The sequence below is a fragment of the Camelus dromedarius genome, chromosome 2 (genome assembly GCF_036321535.1).
Source record: "Camelus dromedarius isolate mCamDro1 chromosome 2, mCamDro1.pat, whole genome shotgun sequence".
In the NCBI taxonomy this organism is placed as follows: Eukaryota; Metazoa; Chordata; class Mammalia; order Artiodactyla; family Camelidae; genus Camelus; species Camelus dromedarius.
In genome coordinates this window covers 58,791,765-58,802,529 of record NC_087437.1, presented here as the reverse complement: position 1 = coordinate 58,802,529, position 10,765 = coordinate 58,791,765, and the positions used below count along the sequence as shown (strand labels likewise).

At 48.4% G+C, this 10,765-nt stretch overlaps 1 non-coding gene across 1 annotated transcript; it reads left to right on the top strand.

The window, feature by feature from the left end:
• Window positions 1-6,546: 6,546 nt before the first annotated feature.
• On the top strand, window positions 6,547-6,618 carry TRNAG-ACC (transfer RNA glycine (anticodon ACC)). Its single transcript has one exon. It is a non-coding gene; the product is annotated as a tRNA-Gly (tRNA).
• Window positions 6,619-10,765: the final 4,147 nt, after the last annotated feature.

The window sequence follows — 10,765 nt, the reverse complement described above, 5'->3', positions numbered from 1 at the left end:
TGTCCAGCTCCCCGGGAGGGGCCTGCCTACTCTCACCCTTGCACAGAGCAAATGGGGAAGAAGATGTGATCATTGTAAGGACCTGCAACCGGAGGAACAAGTCTGGTCCTGGGAGCCGGACGGGGCTCCTCTTCACTGTAGAAAAGGAAGCAGGGCCAGGACTTAGCAGGGTGGCCCCACATGTCCCCAAATTGAGTGGGGAGGAAACATTTTGAATTGCCCTCAATAAAGGGTGCTGATATTTCAACTTCCCAAAGCAAAATTACGTCGTGGCCTTCTGAGGAAGGACGTCACCTGTTCACAGACCCACACGTGGGAAACTTTCCTATGTAGTATTTATTGCTCAGCTCCTTGGGTTTGAGACGCAGACACAGAGGCCCAGAAAGAAGTGACTTGCCCAGGGTCATAGAGCTAGTCAGGGGCTGAGTGTGTGATTGGTGGGAGGAACACAGTTATCTGGGGTCTGACAGGCCCACAGCTGACCTAGACTCTGCCGTGTGACCTCGGACAAATTCACTAACCTCATTTTCTCATCTGCGAAATGGGGGTAATAATACCTACCTGGCAAGGGTATCGGGAAGACTCAATGAGAAAATATATGAAAAATGCCTGGCACAAAATAGTTGCTTGCTGGCCAGAAGGTGTTATTCGAATCGTTTTGTGACTGTCTGTAAATGAACAGCTCCCTTCAGTGAGAGGCCGAATCACAATGAAAGGGCTGTGCTGGTCACTGTCTGGGTGTCACTGGGTACTTGATGGAAAAACGGCCCTGGGGGGTGCTGTTTCTCTGGGGTTCATCTTAATGGTTCAGGAGAGCGAGCCTGCCTCCTTGTCCTTCGTGAAGTTTGCCATGGTGGCTTCTGTCCCAGCTGGAGCAGCCTCTGAATGAGCCACTGTGGAGCTGGCCATCACCTGTGGAAAGCCTGCGGCCAGTGACCAGACCATAACCTCTCATTCATTCATTCTTCATTCATTTAACAAATATTCGAGCACCTGCTTCATGTCAGTCACTATTCTGGGTGCTGGGAACACAGCAGTGAACAAATAAACTCCCTGCCTTCAGGGAGCTGGCATTCTAGAGGATTCCAAATTTCAAAGGAATGTGGTAACGGAGCGGATGCCAGGCTCTGAGGCCCTTCAGTTCACAGGCTCTTCCCTTAAATTGGCATAGACCCCCTCTCGCTCCCCTCCAGCAGCAGCTGTCTCTATTTCCTCCTCCATTGTCATGGTTCTCCTTCCTTAAACCAGTCCCCTTTAACTGGGGAAAATTAAAGCAAAACAACAATTGTGCTTGCAAGCAGGAAATAGGATACTTTGTTCAATGACAGAGAAATCAGATACATTAACGCTTTATAAATCTCTCCTCTAAAATGTGCCCCACACTAATCAAATGAAATTGCTCTTGCCTTGTGCATGTTGCCCCCGCTGAGCTGTTTTCTGAGCTTGGCTGGCCTGCATTGGAAGGGCCCCCTCCTCTCCCGGACCCCAGGTTTTTGGGGTGTGTCTTTTGTAGCAAACATGGCACCCCTGACCCCACCTCCTTTATCACTTGACTCTGGCCGTGAAAAGAAAGAGAAGAAAAGTCGGTTTGTTTAGTGGGAGCTCTTTTCTGAAGCCAACAGGGAGAACGAGACTTGAAACAAGAGGAGGCTGCATTTGGGGTCAATGGTTAACTAGTCCGATTAATAAATGCTAGGAGGAGGAAGTAGCCAGTGAGGAAAGAGGCAAGGAAAAAAAAAGTCTCCCTGGAGTTCAAAAGCCAACTAAAGTTTACCAAGATCTGTGACCTGTGGTGAAAATGTCCCCAGAGGCCAGCTCTCCTCTGACTCCCACCTGAAATGCCGCTGCCTTTCAAGAGGGCCCCAGACTCTGCTCTTGGGCTCGGCAGCCCCGGGCTGTGGCAGCACCATGCTGACCACATCGCACTGACTACACGGAGCTCACCAGAGCTTCCTTCCTGGGAACCACCTCCTCTGTCCCCCCACACAGCTTCTGCCCAGTATTTAGCATCGGACAGAGAGCTTCAGGCCAGGTGAGAACTTTTGGCTGATGTGAATCAGGAGAGCTAGGCTGTCCTGGCCTCTGTCCTGACTTCCTCTGTGAGTTTTGGCAAATTGCCTGCCCTGTCTGTGCCTCAGTTTCCTTGCTGGTAAAGTGACACTGTCGGTCTAACGCAGTGGTTGGCAAACTTGTTCTGTTAAGGGTCGAATAGTAAATATTTCAGGCTTGTGGGCCACACACACGGTTGGTGTCTGTCTCAACTACTCAACTCTGCCCTTCAGGGTGACACAAACAGTCTGCAAATGAATGGGTGTGGCCATGTCCCAATAAAACTTTATTTACAAAAACAGGCTGTAAACAAGCTTGGCCAGGAGGCTGCAGCTTGTGGAGCCCTGCCCTAGATCTCTAAGGAGCTCTGCAATGCACAGATATCACCTATCCCTGGGTTATTTTATGGAGAGAAAATTTGGGTCTAGAGATGCTAACTGACATTGCCCAAGCCACCAAGTATGTTAGTGGCAGAGCTGGAGCTAGAAGTTAAGTCCCCTTGCTCTAGTCCCCGGTGGCCCTCAATTCTTCCAAGGGAAAAGCACAAGCTGATTTTGGGGAACCGTTCCCCCGATGTCCCTGGGAGCAGGAGAATGGGAAGCAGTGCTCTCTGCCTATTTCAGTGAGGGCCCCAGACAGAATTCGATGAGACAAGGGCCACTACCTGGGGGTAGGGGAGGAGAGTGGATATTATGCTGTTCATTTTGAATCTAGGGGACTGTGGTTTTGGAGAGGGAAGTCCCTGCATATTCCGTGTCATAACCTCGTGCTTCCGAATCTGCACATGTTGACCTCCTTTTTACCCAGATGGTGCTGCAGGGAGGAAGGCCCCACCAGTGTGTGCTCTTCCTGTGTGTCTGAATGTTCCACCCGAGGGGGCTCCTCCCAGGAGATTGGCTCCTGAGCCTGCTCTTCCGTGGCTGGCCCAGCACGGCTGTTTATTGTTACGCTTCTGCGACACGCTTCCCTTCAACAGCCTCCCATAGATTTGTTTGGGACTTGCTGTTCCTTGGCTGAAGACCCGGAGGCTTTTACAATGTTAATCTGTTTTCCTCTTTGCCCCCAGCCTTTGCTCTCTAGAGGGGAGAGGCCATGGATAAGGTCCAGTGGGGTGGGGTGACACCTCCTTGTCTTGGAATCTCAAAAGCCCCACGGCCTAACCAGCGTGATTCTCTTTCCCACACTGGGTTCTCCACCCTCCTTCATGGACCCCTCGACAGGACCCTGGCCATGGGATTGAGAGCAACAGTACTCCCCCACCACAACCACCACCACTCTGACTCCTCCAAGTGAGACAATGCGCCCTGTCCACATTCCTGGAGCTCCAAGGAGCAGCCCCAGGGCTGTTTGTTGTGATAAGATTTGGTAGCAAAATTTGCATGAAAGAAGTGAAGCTCAGGAACCGGTTTGCTACAGGGATTTTCTTGTCAGGTGAGGAAGTAAGACGTTCAGAATTGGCTTCAGCAGGAGTCTCGATTGGGGAGCTAGACTGGTTCTGGGCAGTCACCCATGGAGGCCTCCCCTGTGAAGGTCTGAGGTTCATGGTCAGCCTGCATCTTCTAGCTGCAGGATGCACTCAAGGTCATCTCTACCTGAAGTTATACACCTTCAGGCTAGTTTTGGAGGCTACTGAAGGTATGAATAGAGGATCCTGCATATTCAGAATACCTCAGCCCTCCCTCACATGTCCTGAGATGAAGGACAACGATCAGAGCCTGAGTTCTCTGGGTGGCTGCTTCTCCTGTCTTCTCACCCATCGTTCCCACACACATCGTCCCCTTCCTGCCAAATGCACTCACAGTGATCCCTGACCTGTTGCTGCTTTGCAGCACCTGCCTTTGCTGACCATGTTACCCTCTGCTTTGAAAGCCATCCCTCTCCTGGGCTTCTCCCATTAGTCCTTCAGCTTCCAAGTCTTATAATTCTCACCATCTCCTTCTTTATACTCATGCCCCAGTGCCCTACAAGAAAGTTCTATTCTTCAAGGCAGGGACTCTATCCAGTTTATTACTATATCCCCATTTCCTCCTCTGATCTTTGGGGTAACTATTGAAGGAGTGAGCAGATGGGCGAGTAAGTGACCTTGCAAGGATTGACAGTTCATGGGACAGGTGACTAGTGGCCTCCCAAAAGAATGTCCAAGTACTAATTCCCAATACTGGGGGATATGGCTTTATTTGGAAATAGGGTCTCTGCAGGAACAATTAGATTAAAGATCTTGAAACGAGTTCATCCTGGATTTAGGGTAGTCTCTAAAGGAGGTAGAAAGAGGGAAACTACAGGGACACACAGAGGGGAAGGCCATGCGAAGACAGACAGGGATGGGAGTGATCCATCTACAAGCCAAGGAACCCCACGGATTGCCAGATGCCAGGAGAGGCTCATATAATGGATTTTCCCTCAGAGCTTCCAGAAGGAACCAACCCTGTTGACACCTTGATTTCAGACTTCTGGCTCCCAGAACTGCGAGAGAGTAACTTTGTGTGGTTTTAAGCCAACAGCTGGTGGTGATTTGTTTCGCTAGCAATGGAAAACTAGCACAAGGAGAAAATGCTTCCCAACTAACTCTAAGAGGACAGTATTCTTCTGACACCAAAACCAGACGAAGACATTGCAAGAAAAGAAAACCATAGACCAATATCTCTTGTGAATCCAGACACAGAAACTCTCAATAAAATCCTAGCAGATCAAATCCAGCAACATAGATAAAGGATTATACGCCATGATTAAGGGAGACTTATTCCAGGAATGCAAGTTTTGTTTAAAGTCCAAAAAATGATTAATGTACTCTATCATCTCCATAGAATAAAAACCAAAAAAATACATGATTATCTCAGTAGATGCAGAAAAATCATTTAATAAAACTCAACACCCCCCATTCAGGGTCCAACATTCAACAAAGTAGGAATAGAAGTGCACATCCTAAACTTCATAAAAGGTACCTATAAAAAAACTCACAGCTAACATCACACTTAATGTTGAAAGAATGACTGCTTCCCCCTAAGATCAGGAAGACAAGGATATCCGTTCTCGCCACTTCTATTCAGCATTGTACTAGATGTTCTAGCCAAGGCAATTAGATAAAAAAAATCAACATAAAAGGCATTGAGATTGGATATGAAGAAGTAAAACTATCTCTGTTTGCAGATGATATGATTTTATATAGAGAAAATAACTTTTTAAATTCACTACAAAATTAGAATTGATGCATGAGCTCAGCAAAATGAAAATTTTAAAACAATTTAATTTATAATATAAAAAATGATAAGATACTTAGGAATAAATTTAACAAAAGAAATGCAAAATTTATACTTTGAAAATTATAAAAGAAAAAAAACTTTGTTGAAAGAAATTACAATCTAAATAAATGGAAAGGAATCCCATGTTTATGGATCAGAAGACTTAATATTTTTAAGATGACAGTATTCCCCAAACTGATCTACAGAGTCAGTGCACTCCATCACAATTCTAGCTGGATTCTTTGCAGAAATTGATAAACTGATTCTAAAATTCACATGGAAATTTGAGAGAATCAGAAGAGTCAAGGCGATCTTGAAAAAGAAAAGCAACACTGAAAGACACACATTTTCCAATTTCAAAGCCTACTACAGAAACTGCAGTAATCAAGACAGTGTGGTACTGGTGTAAGAATAGACACAGATCTATGGGACAGAATTCAGAGTCAAGAAATAAACCTTCACACTTATGGTCAATTGATTTTTGACACATATGCTAAAACAATTCAAGAAGGAAAGAATAATATTTTCAACAAGTTGTGCTAGGACAACTAGATACACACATGTAAATGGATAAGTTGAACCCATGTGTCATATCATACACAAAAAATTAACTCAAAATGGATCAAAGACTTGAATCTGTAACACTTGAATCTGTAAAACAAAGACTTAAAACTGCAAATCTCTGAGAAGAAAACACGGGTAACTCTTCATGAGCTTGGATTAGGCAGTGGTTTCTTAGGTATGACACCAAAAACACACACAACAAAAGAAAAAATGGGTAAGTTGGATTTCATTAACATTAAAAACATCTGTACTTCAAAGGACACCAACAAAAAAGTGCGAAGACAATCAAAAGAATGGGAGAAAATTTTTGCAAATCAGATACCTGATAAGTGACTTGTACCTGGAATATACAAAGAACGTGGGCTTCTACTGCCTGCGACTGAGAACTCTGACGGATGCTGCCTTGTGTTGAGTTGGGATATTTCTCCCCAGAGCTGTCTTTGTTGATCTAGTTTTGCCTTCTGAAGCCATGCAGGAGTAGCCTGTTTCTCTTCCACATGACAGCCCTTCAGATATCTGTAGATAAACAGCAATTCCCTGAGACATCTCTGCTTCGGACCAAGTACTGACAACTCCTTCAGTCGTTCCTCATGTGATGTATGTATCAGTCAAAATTCTCAGTCTCAGGCAGTAGAAGCCCCTGTTAGCTGACTTAGGTAGAAAAGACATTGTTGTTAAGAGGAAATGGAGGAGGGGTGGTATAGCTCAGCGGTAGAGCACATGCTTACCATGCAGGAGGTTCTGGGTTCAAGTCCCAGTACCTCCACTAAAGAAAAAAATTTCTTAAGAAAAAAAAAAAAAGAGGAAATGGGGGGGGTGTTCACAGAATTGGCAGAAAAGTTGGAAATCATGCTTAAGAAATGGGTGAGACTAGTGCAATTCAGACAGCTGGAACCCTGAAGCTTGTCCAGAAGCATTCCAGGAGAGCACAGGAAATGCCAAATGGCGCCCACACCACCACAAAGGAGGGAGCAGTGATCTTCCTAAACTGTGAATGTTGAATTACCCATGCAACAGAGGGAGCAGCATCCAGTCTCAAGAACTTGTTAGGAAAAATAGGTCATGGAATTTATTTAGACACAAATTTGCCTGTTAGGTCAGCCTGTCTTTCTCTAGAGCATCAGGTATAGACGGTATTATGGGTAAATGTTTGTGTCCCCCGAAATCCGTATGTTAAAGCTTTAACCTCCAGTTTGCCTATATTTGGAGATAGGCCTGGGGGGAGGTGATAAAGGCTAAATGAGGTTATATGGCTGGGTCCCTCCTCTGATGGGACTGGTGACTTTGTAAGAAGAGGAAAAGACACCAGATCGCTCTGTCCCCACCCCCCTCCCATGGGAGAGCAGAACAAGAAGGCAGCCATCTGCAAGCCAGGAAGAGGGGCCTCACCAGAAATTGAATCTGCTGACATCTTGATCTCAGACTTCCCGGTCACCAGAACTGTGAGAAATAAATGCCTGCTGTTCAGGACAGCCAGTCTGTGGTATTTTGTTATGGCAGCCTGCGCTGACTAAGACAGCTGGGTTGATGGTGGTGATGTGTTTTCAACTACCTGAAATTTATACAAAAACCTGTAGCCCCTAGAGAGACCTGAAAGCAGACTCACAACCCAGGGCTTCCCATTCAAGCGCCAGATCTCTCACGATGGTGCTTTTGATGCAGTTTATTCCTGGAGCATCAGATGAAGAAGGGGAAGGAGAAGATGAGGAAGAAGAAGAAGGAGAAGGTGGGGGAGGAGGAGAGATCATTCAAGAAGACACGGGGCTGTAGCACTTTTAAGGGTCCTGTGGAGCAGTCCCAAGGCAGGCACCAGGCGGGCTATATACAAGTTGCCTGGGAAGCTTTCTCAAAATACAGACTCCAGGCCGTACCCTCTGAGAGTCTGGGGAGGGGACCCAGCACTCTGCATTTTGGACACGTGCCCCCGGAGGCAGGGCTGGACAGAGCCAGTCCGGGGAGCCCTGCTCCAGCCAAGTTCCCTGTTCTCCGGATGAGAGGCTGAAGAGGAAGACACTGAGCCCAAGGTCACCCATCTTTCTCCAGGTTCAGCCTGGATCAGAGCCTGGGGCTCTTGGCCTCTGGGTATTTGTCTGTCTCTCCTTTGTGCTGACATGTCCTACGTGAGTGAGGGGGCATTGGCTGAAGACAGCAGGTGATGCTTTATAAGCACAGAAATCTGCAATGAGAGCTAGGAGGTGAGGGGGCAGGAATTCTGGATCAGGGGACAGGGAGACATTTCTGGTCTCCTGATGACGGCTATCCTAGAGTGAGTCCTTAAAAAGATAACTAGAAATGAAGAAGAAAATGGGAGTGGAAGGAGATTCCGGGAGAAGGGAAGGGCTCCAGTCCAAACCCGGCTGGTGGTGGGAAAGTGTAGGCAGAGCAAGTGAAGCGATGGCAGCCCCACGCGGCTGGACTGGCCCCACCCAGAGCAGAGGGCCTTCGCGATGCACGTGGACTTGAGGCTTGCCCACTAGGTTGGGGCCATAATATGCCTGTAAACTTAAAAACATCACTGAGCACATAGAGCTGGGCAATAAATGCCTCATAAAGTCATTTGATAACTTGCCCTGATTTCAAGACGTGAAGGAAAAATTGAGGGGTTGGTAAATCAGCAGAGAGAGATGGTTTCACAGGATATGTCATCCCTTTGGGAGCAAGGAGATTCTGCCCAGAAGGGACAAAGCCTACACTCCCCAATCCTACAGAGAAGGCACTTGCCTCACTCCTGCAGCCCCGCTGAGTTCACCCATCTCCCTGGCAGCTGGAGAGAGAATTTGGCTCCTGTTGCTTTTTTAATGCACGTGGGGAGAGGTCAACAAAACACAGGTGGCAGGGAGCCTCCTGATGACTCAGGACAGAGAATCCGGGTGTGACTGTCTGAGGGGCAGGTGAACAGAGCACTCCTTGGCCCACCTTATCAGCACTCAGCCATCAAGGCACAGGCGTTTCTGGAGGGCAGGCAGCTTGACAGGTGCCTGCCAAGTAGGCAGGGAGTCAGATAAGTGCAGCTCCAGGGAACACCTGAGGCTGCCCCGGGCCCCACCCAGGATTCCACCCCACCCCCACCCCAGCTCCCAGCTCCTGGGGCTTGCGGAGGGCTCAGGCGTCCTTTTAAAGCTACTATTTCAGCAGCACATCCTTCGTGTGCAAGTAACACGTGACAATTGTCGCATTAGGGTCTTGGAGGGTGTTGTGGGGAAGGGATACCGAGCTGCCTCAAGCACCTTTCACCCTGAAGGGCAGGAATGGTCAGCACATGGACAAATCATATGTAGGAGGGGAGTGTTTGGGGTGCGGGAGAGGCAGGGGACAGTTCTGAAGAAGCTCCCACGTTCCAAGGAGGAGGCAGGCAGTTCTTTCTAGCTGGGGATCCTGAGAAGGCAGAGGGCAGGGTAGCATTTGAGCTGGGACTTGAGGGCACAGATTTGGAAGTGGTAGCTGCAAAGAACCCCACGTTGGGGAAACGGCCTGAGGAAAGGCAGAGAGAGAGGATGGACATCCTAGGGCCCAGCCACCGCTTTCCTCCTCCTCCCGCAGGGCCCAGGAGGCAGAGCCCGGGAGCTTCTCTCAGCATCTCTGAGCATCTGTGCTGTTCAGATCACGGTTCCAGGTGCTGAGACTGTTTGTAAGAGGAGGAGGAGTGGCTCAACCCCGCCTGGCAGGAGCACAAAAGCTTAGCTGCAAGAAGAAAACAAGCTAAAGTGGTACCACTCCCTGCAGGACTCCGTCCCATCCCCACAGGCTTGTCTCTCAGGAGCCCTGCCAGTACCTGCTCCCCCATCACACACAGCCCCCTGGGCTGAGCAGTGCTTGCCCTGCCTCCTGGCCTTTGCTCTGCTCTGTCTGCCTCTGGGGCACCCTTCTTCCTATGCTTAGTGTTCAGATCTGCCCACGGGGCCTGACTCAAATGTCACCCGCAGTGTGACCCAACTGTGCCGACCTTTATCCCCGACCAGGTGGGGTCGGGCACTCCTCTCCTGATCTCCCAGCACGTTGTGTGTCCTCCTCTCCTGCTTGTAACAGTTTGTGTGCTGACACTACATAGCCTCCCCCAGCACTAGACTGTGAGCGGCTTGAGGGTAGGGCTCTGTGTCCTTCCTGGGCTCTAGTAGGTGCTCAGGAAACCTCTTTGTTAGCACTGGATGCTTGGATGTATGGAGCTCTAAAAACATGGAGGACAGACCTTATCATAAAGACTTGAAAGTATTTCAAAAGGTAAATTGGAAAGAAAGAAACTGGAGACTCGCGGTAGTGGGTGAAGAGCCCCCCCACCTTCGAGGAGAAGAGGTGAAGTATGCGTATCAGGAGTGAAAGGAGTTGGAGACAAGGGTTCAGGCTTGTGGACTCCCCTGGATGAAAGGGTCTTACAGGCTGCCTACACCCCACTCTCATCTGGAAGCCCTCACTTTACCCCCAACCCAGACACAAGCCCCGACTAGATGCTGCTGGATGCTGGACAGAAGCCTGGAAAGTGAGGCAGAGAAACTTTGGCTCAGAGGCATAGGAAGGCACTGATGGCTCTTGGAAAGTTCTCTGGTAGGAGGAAAATTGAATTTCAAAAATATAGCCTGGGTCATGCCACTTCTTGGCATAAGATACTTCAGAAGTTTCCCATTTCTCTTAGCATACAGAAAAAAATGCCTTTGTGTGGTCCTCCAAACCCACAGTTTGCGTATGGAGCTCAGCCTGCCCTGAAGCAGCCACTGCGCTCTTCTTGCTCTTAGTCTTCCCTCCGTGCCCCCTGCCACAGGACATTTGCACAAGCAGTTACCACTACCTGGAACACTACTAACTGTGGGAGGAATGGCAGGAACCACAGGGGACGGTGCAGAATGAGCAGGAGAGTTGTAGAAACATGAAGAATAGATGGATATTACTATTAACACCAAGTTAAAGACTGTGCAGAGTGG